We start from the raw sequence: 5932 nt of genomic DNA on the forward strand, positions 1-5932 counted from the left end.
CCACTGCATCAGCTTAATGGACTACATTACATGTTTGTCAGGATATGTTGACAGCAGGGAAGAGTAACTCCCACTGGTTTTCATTGCCTGTCTGTTTCCCTTGAGGCTGTAACTCAGCCCAACACTGAGCCAGAAGACAATTTTTGCCCAAGAGGCTCAAATCTGGATGTATTCCAGCAAAATTACAAGAGGTCACAACTATCTCAGACTGCAGTGACCCCTAAGCCTTCAGGAGACAAAGTCTGCTTAGGCTCCTAATGCAGTACAAGAAACCCTTGGGGAAGACAAACTGGCTCACATTTTCTGTTCAAAACCTTTTCTTGGTGTCCTGTTTTCTAGCTAAGATTGAACATCTGGTACCTTTAAGAAGATTGTGTGTAGCTTCTGTTGGTTGCAGTTTGCAAAGGGATGTGCTGTAGGTTATTGAAGTTGTATGGATCTCCTGAGTAACCACCATGGAAGATGCTGTGCCATGACACGACAGGACAAGGATTCACTAGGGAGAATCATGTCCTGTTTCAGGGCAAAGTGAAAAAGCAATTCAGGTTTAAACAGGTCAGTCCTAAAACTGTAAACTTGTAAATTCCACCGTATTCATCAGTGACAGCCCATCCTGTGACATGTTGATAGAGCAGAGGAACTTTCACTGAATAATATGAGGTGGTCTTCTAATCTGTAGGGGCAAGACAGTGGGTTAAAAGTCAATTCATAATTTGTTGCCAATATAAGGAACAACCAATTGGAAATCAAATGAATGATGGTAACTGATGTTTGTAATTTTGGAAAAATTGCTCTAGTCCGAATCTGTTGCTGTGGAGATATTTTTTCTTAGAGATTGAACAAGTGGGATAAAGCCAGGGTCTGCCTCTGTCCCCTGTGGATTTCTGGCCAGTTGCATGAGACCAGTAGACAGGGCAGGATCCTTCTATTTCATAGAGTCACAGAATAGTTTGAGTTGGAAAGGACCTTTTAAAGGTCATCTAGTCCAACCCCCTGTGATGAGCAGGGACATCTTCAACTTGATCAGGTTGCTCAGATCCCCATCCAACCTGACCACTAACGTTTCCAGGGATGGGGTATCTACCAGCTCTCTGGCAACCTGTTCCAGGCTTTTACCACTCTAATTGTGAAAGAAGTTCTTTGTATTTAATCTGAATAAACTGTCTTTAATTTACAATCATTACGACTTGTCCTATTGCAACAGGCCCTGCTAAAACATTTGTCCCCATCACTCTTACTAGTCCCTTTCTCCCCAGAGCTATTTCTTCTCCAGACTGAACAACTCCGTCTCTCACCATCTGTCTTCATAGGAGAGGTGCTCAGCCCTCTGATCATCTTTGTGGCCCTCCTCTAGACTCACTGCAGCAGGTCCACGTTCTTCCTATACTGGGGGTCCCAGAGCTGGGTGCAGTACTCCAGGTGGGGTCTCACAAGAGCAGAGGGGCAGAAATCCCCTCTCTCAGCCTGCTGGCTGCAATTGTTTTGATGCAGCCCAGGACACAGTTGGCTTTCTGGGCTGCAAGCACACATTGCCAGCTCATGTCCAGCCTCTCATCCACCAGTACCCCCAAGCTGTTCTCAGCAGGGCTGCTCTCAGCCCTTCATCCTCCAGCCTGTATTGGTACCAGCGGTTGCCCCAACCCATGTGCAGGACTTCGCACTTGGCCTTGTTGAACCTCATGAGGTTCCCACTTCTTGTGCTTGTCCAGCTCCTTCTGAATGGCAATCCCATCCCTCAGGCATGTCACCCACACCACTCAGCTTGGTCATCTGCAAACTCGACTAGGGTGCACTCGGTCCCTTTCTCTATGTCATTGATGTGTCTGTGTCATTAAATAGCTCTGACCCCAGTATGAACCCTTGAGGGACCCCACTTATCACCATGGATGCAACCAATTCCTCATCCACCTAGTAGTCCACACATCAAACCCATCTCTCTGTAATTTAGAGAGAAGGATGCTTTGGGGGACAATGTCAAAGGCCTTACAGAAGTCCAGATGATATCTGTAGCCCTTCCCATGTCCACTGATGTCATCACTCCATTGTAGAAGACTGCTAGGTTGGTCAGGCAGGACTTGTCCTTGGTGAAGCTGTGCTGGCTATCCCAAATCACCTCCCTGTCCTCCATAGGAGGATCCTCCTCTAGGAGGATCAGTTCCATGATATCTCAGGCACAGAGGTGAGGCTGACAGGTCGGTACTTCCCAGGGTCCTCCTTTCTGCCCTTTTTAAAGATGGGGTGCAACGTTTTCCTTTTTCCAGCCACTTGGGACTTCACCTGACTGCCATGACTTTTCAAATGACTGGAGAGTGGCTTGGCAACTACATCAACCAATTTCTTCAGGACTCTGGGATGTATCTCATCAGGTCCCATAGATAAATGTATGCTCAAGTTCCTCCGGTGGTCGTGAACCTGTTCTTCTCATACTGTGGGAGGGACTTGGCTCCCATAGTCCCCATCTTGCAGTCCACCCACTCAGGAGGTGTGGGAAAAGAGGTTGCCATTGAAGACCAAGGCAAAAAGGTAGTTGAGTACCTCAACCTTCTCATTGTCCATTGTTACCAGTTTGCCAGCCTTGCTTATCAGGGCAGGTACAGTTTTTTTGACCTTCCTTTTCTGGCTAAGATACCTGTAGAAGTCCTTCTTGTTATTCTTTGCATCCCTTGCCAAGTTCAGCTCCAACTGTGCTTTCACTTTTCTGAACCCATACCCACACAACCAGACTGCATCCCTATACTCTTCCCAGGATACCTGTCACTGCTTCCACTGCATTTGCTTCTTGCCCTTTATTTTGACCAGCAAGTCCCAACTCAGCCATGCCAGTCTCTTGCCTTCCTTGCCTGATTTCTTTCACCTGGGGATCACTAGCTTTTGCAGGTATGATAGACATCCTTAAAGACTTGTCATCTCTGTTCTTCTCCCTTGTCCCTGAGGGCAGTTTCCTGGGAGGTCCTATTGACTAACTCCTTGAAGAGTTTGCTTTCCTGAAGTTCAGGGTCCTGACTTTACTCTTTGCCTGACTGATATCCCTCAGGACTGCAAACTCCACCAATGCATGATCACTGCAGCTCAGGTTGCTTATTACCTCACTTGGATTGGTAATCATCAGATCCAGTATTGCATCCCCTCTGATAGAGCTATCTATTGGCTGGCTCAAGAGATTATCCTCTATGCATTCCAGGAGTCTCCTGGATTGCTTACAGATCACCGTGCTACTTTCCCATCAGACGTAGGGGTGGTCGAAGTGTCCCAGCAGAACAAGAGCCTGTGAGCACAATGCCTCCCGTAGCCAGAGCAAGAAGTTTTTTTTCATAGGCTCCCCTTGATCAAGTGGCCTGGAGTAGGCACCAGCCAGGAAGTTCCTTTTGTTACCTCAATCTCTGATTCTTGTCCACAGACTTTCAACCTGCTCACGGCTGTTTTTCAGAGACAGCTCTTCACACTCAATCCAACTCTTGATGTTGAGGGCAACCCCTTCACCCCTCCTTCCTCTCCTGTCCCTTCTGAACAGTCTGTAGCCGTCGAAAGCTGCACTCTAGTCATAGGATTTGGCCCACCATGTTTCAATAATGGCAACTGGGTTGCTGCTTTCTAGCAGCACAGTGGCTGCCAACTCCTCCTGTCAGTTGCCCATGCTGCGTGCAGTAGTCTAGAGGCACTTCATCTGGGCTGTTGGCCATGTCACCTTCTCAGAGGAGCACCCCTTAATTCCTTTGAGATACTTCCCTGGTGGCATCTATTACCTCGGGAGCCCCTGGTTTATCTCCGTAAGATTTCAAGTGTGCTCCAGTGCGGTCAGCGCATCTCAGAGCCACCAGAGAGCTCCCTCACTAGCATCCCATCCCTCTAGCCTGGGCACGTCATCCCACAGCTTGTCCAAGGGCAAACCTGACATCGTCCCCCTCTGGTTTAGAGCTCCATCCATGAGCTCCCGAGCGGGGAACGCGGCGGGGTCCGCCTGGCCTGGCCCCGGCCTCTGCTGGCCCCGCACCGCCACTGCCCCGCGGGGACCCCGCGGGACCCGCGCAACCCACCACCGGCAGCGGCAAGGGCTGCACGGGGTCCCGGAGACGGGATGGGGCTAAGGGCACCTGGGGAAGGGGATGGGAATGAAGGAGTCTTGGGAAAAAACACGAGTGAAAGATAACACGGAAAGCTGAAGGAAGACAGAGACTTCTGGCCATGCAGCTGAGACACCATCGCACAGATCTTTCCAGACAATTGGGCTGGTAGTCGGAAATGGCTTTAGCTGTGTTTAACGTGGCTCGCAGTGCAAGCTGCTCTACTCATCTGTCTCTCTCCTTTCTCACAGACCTGCCCTTCTACTGCATTCTGAACATTTCATTCTGTGAGGTTTGTCCTTTACAAAGAAAAGTCAACCAAATACATTTTAGACAGATAACCAACAGATTAAGGCTTCAGATGCAAATCAGATTTTAAGAATTTGCTTTTCCTTACATGACAGTCCAGAACCATGCAGGAAGTAAAATCTTGCTGTGCCACGGGGAATATGTGAGTTCCAGGGCTTCCAGAGACATTTTCACTGGGGTTTTATGGGTGGTTCTACTGAGGACAGGTCAGCAGAAAATAGTTCACCAGCTGGTGTTCAGGAGAACAGCAGAAGCCTACAGAATTTCCCAGAGGTGGAAGAGAAAATGTGCATGATTGAGCGCATCACATTATGCTCCTTTTATATTCAGTGAAAAGAAAGAAGAGTTTTCGTTTCAAGTCCTCTGCCTATCTGTGTGCTTGGACTGGACTTTATGTGTGGGTGGTTGTTGTAGAAGTTGTTATCCCTCCCATGCCCTGAAGGGAATCTGGAAGCTTGTTCCAGGTGCAGTTCTTGGTCAAATGAGCCCATCAGGCCCACGCAAAGCTTACTTTTGAGTGAGAACAATGGAGAGTAGGGAAGGGAGGGGGCACACAGGCTTTGGCTTAGAAACTTGTAAGGCAAGAAACTTGGAAGAACTGCTGGCTGTGGTCATGTCATGGACTAGAGTCGTGTCACTGTGCATGACTGCCTTTGTCAGACTGGCCTATAGAAACCCTGAAGGGTTTCTTTATTACTTGTCACCAAGTAGTGAGTTAAGAATTAAGCTGCATGACTAAACAAGTTTATCTGAGGAGTTTGTCTTTGCCTCCTGCAGCCCATTGCTCAGCTCCTATGGAGAAAGAAAGAAAGAAAGAAAGTAAGAAAGAAAGAACAGCTGGGAAGAGTTAGGGGACAGGGTAAACTTGAGGGCACTCATGGGGCCAAGACTGAAGACTTTGAGGATTTGAAGACTTTGAGGGTTCGAAGACTTTGAGCCACTGCAGTACTGCATGGACCTCCTGTGGTCAATGGAAACAAGACACTGTGCTCAGCCCTGGAGACAGAGCAGGATGGGCAGAGGGCTTCCTACAGTGCTTTGCCCTGCCCAGCTGCCCAGCACAGGGGTGTCAGCCTTGGGTGCGGGAGGTACCATTTCTGAGGAATGGCTCTGGTACTGGGGGTTCCCCACTGAAAGGAATGGGGAAGCTTGATGCCTTTAGAGTACAAGCAAAACCACTTCCTTGTCCCACCCTTCTACAGAAATGTCACAAATAAAGATACAGGTCACAGTTTGTTGTATGAACTGGAAGAGAAGTGATACTTCTACTGCTTTCAGCTTTGGTCCTGCATACAGCCCTATGCCATGACCAGCAAAGCTGGTTCCTCACAGTGCAAACCCTGGCACATGAAGTTAGCCCTTGGCCTAACTGGTTTGATTCTTGTCAGCCCTTTTTCATATTGTCATGTTTATCTGGTCTAGTTGCATTGTTATGTGAACACTATAAAAATTACAGGGGGAAATAAAATTTTCAAGAGACAAATGTAGGTGATGCTACAATTACTGTAGGCACTGCTTTCAGGTTTCTGTTCTGTACCATAAAAGCATCTCTAACTGTTTAA

The sequence above is a fragment of the Pipra filicauda genome, unplaced genomic scaffold (assembly GCF_003945595.2).
Source record: "Pipra filicauda isolate LSUMZ 115617 unplaced genomic scaffold, ASM394559v2 scaffold1_size10287979_pilon, whole genome shotgun sequence".
In the NCBI taxonomy this organism is placed as follows: Eukaryota; Metazoa; Chordata; class Aves; order Passeriformes; family Pipridae; genus Pipra; species Pipra filicauda.